The sequence below is a fragment of the Bos grunniens genome, chromosome 24 (genome assembly GCF_055505025.1).
Source record: "Bos grunniens cultivar Pamir isolate PY7600 chromosome 24, Bosgru_T2T1.0, whole genome shotgun sequence".
NCBI classification, from domain to species: domain Eukaryota; kingdom Metazoa; phylum Chordata; class Mammalia; order Artiodactyla; family Bovidae; genus Bos; species Bos grunniens.
Window position 1 is genome coordinate 27,857,474 of NC_141188.1, and position 13,146 is coordinate 27,870,619.

The following is a 13,146-nucleotide window of genomic DNA, read 5'->3' on the forward strand; positions in this document are numbered from 1 at the left end:
ACTTTCACTCTCTGAGCCAAGTCTCAGCCTTTGTTAAGTGTCTTAGTGCCATACAATTAATTTATTAGTATCAATTAAAGATTTTGTGATAATATCCTTGAGTAAATGTTATAATTCACAATATCAAGCTTTATAAAAATACTTGTACACCCTTCCACATTTCTAGAAGAGTCTGTAATTATACAAAATCCAAAAAATTTCTTTTTTGGTGATTTATCATATATCTTTCTGAAAACATTGCAAAATGAAGACTATATTTGTAAGAAATTGTGATTATTGCACACCTACCAGGAGTGAACAGCATAGCTCGTGTCCAGCTAACTATAAAAAGGTAGCCCTCCAGGGAAGATGGACTAGACCAAGACGGATAAGACAACTTACTCCTTTTTTCCTTTTGAAACTTTTATTTTCAATATGACACCTACTATCATACATAGTCCCTTTCTCTTCTTTGTGACAAACTCACACAGCTTGCAGCAAGTGATTCAGCCTTCATTAGAGAAATGCCACCCAAAGGGTCTCTTTCGAAAGCTTTGTGTCTTTCAGCTGGAGGCAAGATTGAATGCATCACGGTTTCTATAGCCCTACAATATCCAATCCAAGATAGACACTACTGTCATTACAGGTATTGAGGGAAAATACGCTCTTTCTTACTGAGCTGCCTTGTGGACCAGTGTCACTGGGGAAATATCGCAGTCTGGTTTATAGGCGGCTGTCCTGTTATATACGCAGGTACACTATGAAGAGCTTTATGCTTGGGAGGTCACTCAGCCAAGATTCTCCTTTATATTTCTTCTATGGAACAAAAGTGGCTCACCATTTATGTTTTTATGTCCATTTCTAATTTGAAAGAAGCTTTTTTTTCTCTCTCTCAAATATCTACATCTGACACCCTTTTGGGTTTGTGTCCTTTTCCTTTGCTTCTTCACATACATTTTCTTCTGCCCTAAAACCTGTGCAATTAACTTCTGTCACCTGAAAAGCCTTCCTTACAGCACGTTGCTGCAGCTGTTGAAGCAGATGTAATTACATCCTACTCTACCTGTCCTGGGGCACGCTGGTTTCATACAATTTTCATATCACCCTTTTCCATTATTCAAGCAGAGTGAAATTTTAAGGACAGTGTGATTAGGCTGAAATTGGAACTATTCAAGGTTTGGCATTGTGTGAAAAGGCAGACTTTTTCCCTCTCTACACCAAACTAAAAAGCTATTGTTAAAAAAACATGGTCCAATCAGCTTGGCACGACACTGGTCAGGCACTCAGGACCATCATAGTCAAGACTTTCCATGGATCCATATTAAGATTGATTAATATTTTCATGACTGAGCTGGAGTTTATTGTGAGGGGAAATGGTGTTAATGATTAAGGACTTTATAGATTTATATAGATTCTGTCCTGACTTGGGCAATGAGAACCAAGAAAAGCACATTCAAGCAATGTGAACAATACAGGCATTTATGGAAAGTATTCCAGTATGGTGCTTAAAGAATACTGAACATTACTTAAAAAAAATCATACAAAAAGAGCAAAAAGAATAAAAGCTTAAATAGTCCCACTCTCTTTGCCTATAAAGCAGACATAAGCATGGAAAATGAACTCAATCCATTTCATTTATGTATTAAAATTTTTTAATTGGTGTATAGCTGATTTACATTGTTGTGTTTTTAATTTCTGCTGAACAGCAAAGTGAATCAGTTATACATTTAGAAACACTTGCTCCTTTAGATTCTTTTTGTATATTGGTCATTACAGAGTATTCCATGGAGTTCCCCGTGCTATACAGTAGGTCCTTATTAGTTATTTATTTTATATAGGGTACTGTGTATATGTCAACCCAATATCCCAATTTATCACACATCCCCACTCCTTCCTGGTAATCACAAGTTTGTTTTTACACATCTGTGACTCTGTTTTGTAAATAAATTCATCTGTGCCATTTGTTTAGATTCCACATATAAGCAATGTCATATGATATTTGTCTTTCTGTGCATGACTTACTTCACTCAGTATGACAATCTCTGGGTCCATCATGTAACTGCAAACGGCATTCTTTCATTCTTTTTTATAACTGTATACACGTATCACTTCTTTATCCATTTCTCTGTCCATGCACATTTAGGTTGTTTCCATGTTCTGGCTATTGTAAACAGTGCCGCAATGAACATTGTGGTGCGTGTATTTTTTCAGTTATGGTTTTCATTGAATATATGCCCAGGAGTAGGATTGCTGGATCATATGGTAGCTCTAGTTTTAGTTTTTTAAGGAACCTCCATAATGTTCTCCATAATGGTTGTACCAATTTACATTCCCACCAACAGTGTAGGAGGGTTCCCCTTTCTCCACACACTCTCCAGCATTTATAGTTTGTAGATTTTTTGATGATGGCCATACTGATCAGTGTGAGGTGATATCTCATTGTAGTTTTGATTTGCATTTCTCTAATAATAGTAATGAGCATCTTTTTGCATGCCTCCAGGCCATCTGAATGTTTTCTTTGGAGAAAAGTCTGTTTATATCTTCTGCCCATTTTTTTTTTTATTGGGTTGTTTGTTTTTTTGATATTGAACTACATGAACTGTTTGTATATTTTGGAGATTAATCCCTTGTCAGTTGCTTTGTCTGCAAATATTTTCTCCCATTCTGTGGGTTGTCTTTTTGTTTAGTTTATGATTTCCTTTGCTATGCAAACGCTTTCAAGTTTAATTAGATCACATTTGTTGATTTTTGTTTTTATTTTCATTACTCTAGGAGGTAGCTCAAAAGAGATCTTGCTGTGGAACTCAGTCCATTTTAAATTAACTATTTCCCTAACCTCCTAGTCCCTTAGTTCTCTAAGATAAACTATGGTTTGATGTAACCAATAAAGTTTTCAATATTTTAAATCCTCAGGATTAAATTGGGCTACCAAAAATATTGTTTGAGTGTCACTGTGATTTCCATAGTTTCATTTACTGCCCACCAACTGAAAATAGAGTTGTAAGTTAATCACACAAAGCCTCTAATAAGACACATCTCTCTCACACATGTCTATAAGTGCCTTATTAATACAAAATAATGATTTCATAGAATTTTATTATTTTGTCAAATGATTAAATTCATTATGTTATATTATCATAAAAATTAAGTAAATTTTGAGCTTCTACGGACAGATGTCAAGTCATAAATCATAAGCGAGGCTAGACATAAAAGAGATGTGTAAATATGCATTTGTCACAATGTAGGAAGGTTGTATATGTGCACAAGTATGTACAAGTAATTAAAATTTCTGTTATTTTACTACTGTCCACTATTTTTTCTTTTTACAAAGCAAAAATAGCAAAGAGCTGACTAGTTACAAGCCTAGTTGTTAATGAAAACTTACAGATTGTATTTGGATGCACTTCCTCACAAGGGTCCTTTTCAAATGAGTTATAGTCATAAATAATGTTACTAGTATTCACCAAGACTAGAACTTTATGGTCATGTAAACTTTTGCTTTCTCTTTTGCTCAATAGATAAGAATCTCTTTGTTAAGATACATCTTTGTGGCAAAAATCAACAGATCTGAAAGTATCAAACATGAGAAAGGGTATGGATCAATAAGATCTTTTGTCTAATACTTGTAGGTGGGCAAATTTGTACAGACACTTTGGAAAATAATTTGGCATCATTTTATCCAGTAAAATTGAAGGTACACATACAAGTAGTATCTTGAAAGACTCTTGTGTGAGTGTACCAAAGGATATGATGAGAATACTTAAAATAGCAATTTTATAATAGAAAACCACTGGAAAGTGTCCCCAAAATCTGTTGGCTGAAGAATATATAAATGAATAAGTCGAGGTACTTTTATAGAATTGTATGGTGCTCAGAAGTAAAGAATTTGCCTGCAATATGGGAGAAGCAGGAGAGGCAGGTTTGATCCCTGGGTTGGCAAGATTCCCTGGAGGAGGAAATGGCAATCCACTTCAGTATTCTTGCCTGGAGAATCCCATGGACAGAGAAGCCTGGTGGGCTACAGTCCATAGCATTGCAGAGAGTTGCACACTACTGAAAGGACTCAGCACTCACGCGTGTTACGTGAAAAGTGAAAACAAATTGATTAACAGCAATATGAATAAATATGATTAAATCTCAAAACTAATATTGAGCAAAAAAGCAGTCTTAAAAAAAATCTGTATTAGGAAAATATAGTGTTATTTTATTTATATGAAAGTTTAAAAAGTAGATGAAACAAAGAAACTCCCTGCAATGCAAGAAACCCAGGTTCAATCCTTGGGTCGGGAAGATCCCCTGGAAAAAGGAATGGCTATACACTCCAGTTGGAGAAGGCAATGGCACCCTACTCTAGTACTCTTGCCTGGAAAATCCCATGGATGGAGGAGCCTGGTAGGCTGCAGTCCATGGGGTCGCACAGAGTCAGACACGAATGAAGCAACTTGGCAGCAGCAGCAGCATACACTCCAGTATTTGTTGCCTGAAGAATCCCATGGACAGAGGAGTCTGGTGGGCTATAGTCCATGGAGTCACAAAAAGTCGGACATGACTGAGCAACTAACACTTTGAAATATGATATTCTATGTATTTGGAGAAGGAAATGGCAACCCACTCCAGTATTCTAGCCTGGGGAATTCCATGGACAGAGCCTGGCAGACTACAGCCCATGGGGTTGCAGAGTCAGCTAACACTGAGCGACTAACACACATTCTATGTATTGTCTGAATAATGTGACCTCTGCAAAATGTTTATATCCCAGATCTGAAGCAATGAGTCTGTTGATGAGACCCACTGTGGAGTCCAGGCATTTTTCACTAGTAGTTGCTGAAAGGTGGAGATAGAGACGGAGAGAGGGGGAGAGAGACAGATTCAGATCCCGTGAGAATGATAAACAAAGTCAATTAAAAACCTTATGGGCTTTCCTGATAGTTCAGCTGTAAAGAGTTAACTTGCAATGCAGGAGGCCCAGGTTTGATTCCTGGGTTGGGAACATACCCTGGAGAAGGGATAGGCTACCCACTCCAGTATTCTGGCCTGGAGAATTCTGTGGAGTGTATAGTCCATGGGGTTGCAAAGAGTCAGACACGATTGAGCAACTTTCACTTTCAAACTCTGAAAGAGCATTTTTCCAAAAGAATTTTAATCCTCTTCCATATATAAGAGGAGGCAAATATAGGTCTTTTTTTTTTTTTTTTTTAACAGATAATTTGTTCTTTGCAATCAGTTCTTCACTTGCTTATCCAGTTTGTAAACTATGGTCACATTTTTTTTATAGCTATCTTTTATTGAGTGGTCACTACATTCTGGCACTATTCTGAGCACTTATTTAATTTATCCACAAGCAACACTTTGAAGTACGTATTAGTTACCTCATTACATAGATGAGAAAACAGAGACACCAAAAGTTTTGATAACTTGCAGAAGGTTACACAACCTGAGTCCTGATTTGAATACAGGTGTTGAACGCCAATGTTCACGTCCATCCTTAAGTATTAATACTTTCTTCACACTATTTTCTTTAGCCTCCCAGAATTTCTCATGCACGAATTTTTCCTGTTAAAATAATCTCTTTGCTGTATCGAGTTTTGGAGAGAGCCGATCAGCTAATTTAAAAGATTTCTGTGAAGTATGATATATTTTTTTACACACTGTAATGCAGATGACACCACCCTGATGGCAGAAAGTGAAGAGGAACTAAAAAGTCTCTTGATGAAAGTGAAAGAGGAGAATGAAAAAGTTGGCTTAAAGCTCAGCATTCAGAAAACTAAGATCGTGGCATCTGGTCCCATCACTTCATGGGAAATAGATGGGGAAACAGTGGCAACAGTGTCACACTTTAATTTTTTGGGCTCCAAATTCACTGCAGATGGTGATTGCAGCCATGAAATTAAAAGACGCTTACTCCTTGGAAGGAAGGTTATGGCCAACCTAGATAGCATATTCAAAAGCAGAGACATTACTTTGCCAACAAAGGTCCCTCTAGTCAAGGCTATGGTTTTTCCAGTGGTCATGTATGGATGTGAGAGTTGGACTGTGTAGATAGCTGAGCGCCGAAGAATTGATGCTTTTGAACTGTGGTGTTGGAGAAGACTCTTGAGAGTCCCTTGGACTGCAAGGAGATCCAACCAGTCCATTCTGAAGGAGATCAGCCCTGGGATTTCTTTGGAAGGACTGATGCTAAAGCTGAAACTCCAATACTTTGGCCACCTGATTGATGCGAAGAGTTGACTCATTGGAAAAGACCCTGATGCTGGGAGGGATTGGGGGCAGGAGGAGAAGGGGATGACAGAGGATGAGATGGCTGGATGGCATCACTAACTTGATGGACATGAGTCTGAGTGAACTCTGGGAGTTGGTGATGGACAGGGAGGCCTGGCGTGCTGCGATTCATGGGGTCGCAAAGAGTCGGACACGACCGAGTGATTGAACTGAACTGAACTGAATCTCTAACAGCTGATGCTTTCTGACCTGCCACACCATTCACATTTCTTAGGCTGATCTTCTCGGTTACGCTTTAATCCTAGACTCCTTTGTAATCTGACTTTCAACCTCACCATTTCATACTGAGGAGATGTGCAACGTCCAAGTGAACATGCTGTGAGCTACAAGAAGAGCCATTAATCTCAGAATAAGAATGAGTATCCTGTGTTATTTTCTAATATGATCAGAAAAAGTCCATGTCAGTGAAAACTACATCTGGGTATAGTCACCAACTAACTTCCAGAGTGGACTCCATTTTGCCTTTTGTTCGGCATACTCAATCTCTTCTCTGGAATTTACCCCACTGACTACTTTCATATTTTATTTTTTATAATCTTGTTCTCTCTGTCTGGACTTCCCAGGTGGCTCAGTGGTAAAGAATCCTCCTGCCAGTGCTGGAGTTGCAGGAGCTTTGGGTTCAATCCCTGGGTCAGGAAGATCCCCTGGAGGAGGAAATGATAACCCACTCCAGTATTCTTGCCTGGAGAATCCCATGGACAGGAGAGCCTGGTGAGCTGTGGTACATAGGCTTGCAAAAGAGCTGGATTTAACTGAAACAACTAAGAATGCACACATGCATGTTCTCTCTATGCCCTTCCTCATCCAAATCTATTCTAATCCAATTTATTTTTTATTATATTTCTGGCAAAGTTATTCTTTGTGCCTCTATTATAACACTACAATTTCCCTAAAATCATTCTTTTTGTGTCTTCATCTACTTTGGGTTTCTCCCACTGAAAAGGATGCCACAAATTGTCAGAAATTATTATTAGCCACCTTAGTTCTCCTGCCATGACTAGCACAATGGTTAGTACTTGTGAGTTTTCAGTAAACATTTAATAAACTGAATCATTTTTATTATTGCATTTTGTCAACAATTAGGAACTTGATCTATATAAAATATTTGTTTGGAAAATAATGAGATGGAGCATTATTTAATTGAGTAGATATAGTTTGTTTAAGTGCACTTTTGTCTGTCTAGTCCAGGGTCATGAAAATGATACAGGAGATAATCAAATAGTAATTTACTTTTATTTCCAATCATTAAAAAATCTACATATACCCCCAATGAAATCAAAGCAATTCAAAATGATATCCTTCTTAGAGTGAAACCATCACATGCAATGTTTTGTACCGTCATGGAAAAAATGCTATTTGGAACCATTTAGAATCAGGATAAAATTATGTGAGATGTAAATGATTAAACTACAAGGGTTTTTTTCCCAACCCATGTGTAACATTTTCTGTGAAGATGTTATTGATTTTTGCAAAATAAAAACAATGACATTAAATGCAGAACACTCTAAATTCATGGTTTAGAGGACTTGGAGAACGGGAGATGTGGTTCTTCTATAGGAGCCTTGAAACAAGTGTTGATGTTTCAATTAGTGCCAATTCACAGCCCAGGAGAGCTGTGGAGAGCTACCATCTGGTGGCCGACTATACTCGGAGAGGAGATGAATGTCTCGTGGATATAACTAACTTCCTGACAGATAATTTCTCTGTGAATAAATCCTCAAAGCAATTCAAGTGTATATGTATTTCAGCTTTTTATTGGAATGGATGAGACAGGTGAACAAATATCCATTAAGGAGTTACTGCCTTTCATGAACCTTATGGTGACGAGAAGGCAATAGAAGGTTTTCAATCATTCACAGAAACTGTGGAGCATGGTTTTAAGAGAGCCAATGGCACATTTGGACAGAATAAATGTCTGTTGTTCTCTTAGATTAATATTCCAAAAATTGAATTTAAAGCCCCAAATCGTGTGGATTTATTTTAAAGTTCAGCTATAAAGCTTCCCAAAGTTATAACCCAGCCAACCAGTAAGGCTTTGAGCTAGGAATTTTGTGGCTCATGCCACTGGAGGATGAATATGGAAATATAGTATTAGACAGCTTGCTGTCAGTTCCTAAAAATCATTACACCCACAGAAATTCTATTTGGCCCATCAAATTTGCACTCTGCCATCTCATATTTCCTAGCATCGTATCTGCTTTGTTGTTCCACATCATGAAGCTAAAGCAAGTGCACTTGCAAAAAAGTAGAGTCCGGCTCCTCAAAAATTTGGATTCCTTCCAAAATGGAGTTATTGAGTTATAGGCAAAAGAAGTGAGAGAATGACTATATTTAATTAAGTTTTCTGAGACTAAATCCTGAATTTTATTAAGCTCACAGACTAGATAGATTATCAGTGCTTGGATTAACATTCTCTTTCTCTTCCTATGCTACCTTTCAAAATAAACTAGTGACATAGTGACCATTTACTGAGGGCTTATTAAGTGATAGGTCTTCTGCCAAACCATTACATGTATTTATCATTTAAAGTTAGAAAACTGCCTCTAAGGTCATTACCATCCCCATTTTCTGATATGGAAACTTGCCCAATGTCACCAGCTGGGAAGCAGTGAAGCCAAACTTCAAACTCAGTTCTATCTCTTATGCCTGTGCTCATAGACAGTATGTCATTTATCTTAAGCATTTATATTTGCAAGCTCTTGTTCTATATTGCATACCCCCCAAAATGTTGCATCATATTTGAGGTCTCCTCCAAACATTTATTAGGATAAATACAGTACCTTTGTTCAATCAGTGATATTTAAGATTTGTGAGGATGCATATATGAAAATGATAGGGTTTATTTTAGGAAGGATGCTCTTAAAAATACTTTATTGAGGTATGATTGACACAAAAAACTGCATGTAATTAATATATAAATTTGATGAGTTTGGAGATAAATATGCACCTGTGATACTATCACCAATTTGTGCCATAACATATCTATCACTTCCAAAAGTCTCCTCCCAGCCTCTTTATTATCATTATTAATTTTGTGATAATAAAATTGAATATCTACTCTCAGCAAGTTTTTAAGTATATAGTTCAGTTCAGTCTCTCAGTCGTGTCCGACTCCTTGCGATCCCATGAACCGCAGCACACCAGGCCTCCCTGTCCATCACCAACTCCTGGAGTCCACCCAAACCCATGTCCATTGAGTAGGTATATAGTACAGATTACTAATTATAGGCTCTAGGTGGTACAGTAGACCTTTAGGACTTATTCATTTTGTAGAACTGAAACTTCTTTTGTAGACTTATTCATTTTGTAGAACTGAAAAAGAAATACTCTTTGAGGAATATTTCTTCCTTTTCGTCCTTCTCCTAGCTTCCTTGGTGGATCAGTGGTAAAGAATCGGCCTGCAAAGCAGGAGATACAGGAGATGTGGGTTCAATCCTTGGGTCAGGAAGATACCCTAGAGAAGGAAATGGCAACCCATGCCAGTATTCTTTCCTGGGAAATTCCATGGACAGAGGAGCCTGTTGGGTTATAGTCCATGGGGGTCACAAAAAAGTCGGACACGACTGAGCACACACACGCACACAGCCCTTGGCTACCTGCATTTACTCTGCATTTCTATGAGTTTGGCTCTTTCAGATTTCTCATAAAAGTAAAGTCTTGTAAACTGCTCATAAATAAAGAGTAAATTCCTCATAAATAAACGGTCTTAATTGTGACTGGTTTCACAAGTGAATGTGTATGTGCATGCTTAGCCACGACTGACTCTGTGACACCATGGACCATAGCCTGCCAGGCTCCTCCGTCTGTGGGATTCTCCAGGCAAGAACACTGGAGTGGATGGCCATTTCCTCCTCCAAGGGGTCTTCCCCAGCCAGGGATGGAACCTGTGTGTCCTGCACTGGCAGGTAGATTCTTTACTGGTGAGCCATCAGGGAAGTCCTACACAAGTATATACTTATCTCCAAACTCATTACATTGTTTACATTAAATATGTACAGATTTTAAGTTTAATTAGGTCCCATTTGTTTATTTTTGCTTTTATTTCCAATATTCTGGGAGGTGGGTCATAAGGGATCCTGCTGTGATGTATGTCAGAGAGTGTTTTGCCTATGTTCTCCTCTAGGAGTTTTATAGTTTATAGTTTCTGGTCTTACGTTTAGATCTTTAATCCATTTTGAGTTTATTTTTGTGTATGGTGTTAGAAAGTGTTCTAGTTTCATTCTCTTACAAGTGGTTGACCAGATTTCCCAGCACCACTTGTTAAAGGGATTGTCTTTAATCCATTGGTATATCCTTGCCTCCTTTGTCAAAGATAAGGTGTCCACATGTGCGTGGATTTATCTCTGGGATTTCTATTTTGTTCCATTGATCTATATTTCTGTCTTTGTGCCAGTACCATGTATGAAATGAGTTGCCAGTCCAGGTTTGATACACGATAGTGGATGCTTGGGGCTGGTGCACTGGGACGACCCAGAGGGATGGTATGGGGAGGGAGGAGGGTTCAGGATGGGGAACACATGTATACCTGTGGTGGATTCATTTCGATATTTGGCAAAACTAATACAATATTGTAAAGTTTAAAAATAAAATAAAATTAAAAAAAATATGTACAGATTTAAATATGCTAATTGTAGGTAAATACAGTAGTTTATGAAAATAAAAGAAATGCAGGAGAAAAAGCTTCTGCACAGCAAAGGAAACAACCAACAAACCAAAATCAAACTACTGAAAGGGAGAAAATATTTGCCCACTATACATGTATATATCTCATAAAGGGTTAATATCTAAAATATATAATTCAATAGTAAAAAAAAAAATCAGTTCAGTTCAGTTGCTCAGTCGTGTCCAACTCTTTGCAACCCCATGAACCGCAGCATGACAGGCCTCCCTGTCCATCACCAACTTCTGGAGTCCACCCAAACCCATGTCTATTGAGTCGGTGATGCCATCCAACTATCTCATCCTCTGTTATCCCCTTCTCCTCCTGTCCTCAATCTTTCCTAGCATCAGGGTCTTTTCAAATGAGTCAGCTCTTCGCATCAGGTGGCCAAAGTACTGGAGTTTCAGCTTCAAAATCAGTCCTACCAAACAAATAACCCAACTAATAAACAGCATTCATTCTCAGTTGCTCAGTCATGTCCAACTCCTTGCAGTTCCATGGACTGTAGGCTGCCAGGCTCCTCTGTGCATGGGATTTTCCAAGTAAGACTAATGGATTGGGTTACTATTTGCTTCTCCAACAAATGAGCAACGGTATTTAATAAACATCTCCACAAAGAAGACACATAAGTAGCCAACAGGTATATGAAAAGATATTCAGCATCACTGTTCATCAAAGAAATGCAAATCAAAGCCACCGTGAGAAATCACCTCACACCTGTACGGATGGCTATTATCAAAAAAAAAAAAAAAAAAGATAGCAAGTGTTGCTGAGAAAGTGGAGAACAGGGAATCCTTGTGCATTGTTTGTAAGAGTGTATGTATGTAAATTGATGCAACCACTATGGAAAACAGTATGGAATTGCCTTAAAAATTAAAAAAAAAAAATAGAATTACCATATGATTCAGCAATCCCATTTTGGGGTATTTATCCAAAATAATTGATATCAGAATCTTGAAGAGTATTCACACTAGTGAAGATTTGGAAACAAACTAAATGTCCATTGACTAATGAATGGATAAAGAAAATGTGGTATATACATGCAATGGAAGATTATTCAGCCTTAAAAAAGGAAATCCTGCTGTTTGTGACAACATAGATCAATCTGGAGACTAAACGTATCCTTATGTTGAAAAATATGTCTTCTTTGTTATGTTTATTTATGCTTGTATATCATATTAGCCTAACTATTATATTTCTATAGAGCTATTTAATTTCTTGTTATGGTATAAAAGTTATTGCTCTGAAATCTTCAGTGTTGTAAGGAAAGACATCTTGGAAGCTACATTATAAAGTTTCTTTGAACTGAATTGAACTTATTTATAGTCTTATTCTTACATTAACAGCTATCATGAAAGATTACTATATACGTATCAGGCTAATTTCAAGTCTTTTTGAAGCAGTACTCATTTTGAAAGAATCTATAACAAGTTATCCTGAAGGAGATCAGCCCTGGGTGTTCTTTGGAAGGAATGATGCTAAAGCTGAAGCTCCAGTACTTTGGCCACCTCATGCGAAGAGTTGACTCATTGGAAAAGACTCTGATGCTGGGAGGGATTGGGGCAGGAGGAGAAGGGAATGACAGAGGATTTGATGGCTGAATGGCATCACCGACTCGATGGATGTGAGTTTGAGAGAACTCCGGGAGTTGGTGATGGACAGGGAGGCCTGGCGTGCTGTGATTCATGGGGTCGCAAAGAGTCAGACACGACTGAGAGACTGAATTGAACTGATACCAAGTTTTCTAGGAACATATTTACTTCTATTAAACCTGATCGAAGATTTTCTGATACAACAATATGCTAAAGCAAACATTTAATATCTGTATTTTCAAGTGTGAAAGAATTTAATACAGATGATATATGGAAAATGTAAAAATTTAAAATAGTCCTTTGTTTATTAAAAACTAATAGCAAGGTACAAAGATTCTTTTACAAGCATGTGATCATTTTAATTAAAAAATGTTGAAACGTCTGTATTTAGCTAAAGTAAATTTTGGTCAGAGGTATATCATTTGAACTTGGCTGAATTTATCTGTAGCTTTATGCCAATGTTGATTGCAGCCATCATGGAATCAACAAATCCTGGCAAGATTCTGTGATTCAAATCAGTGTCTTTCTTTCTCTATATTGCTACTCTGGGCCAGGGTGACACAAAGTGGTGATAGAAATAATATCAAGTGATGTAGGACTACTGGAGACAGTATTTCAAAATGCATCATGATATAA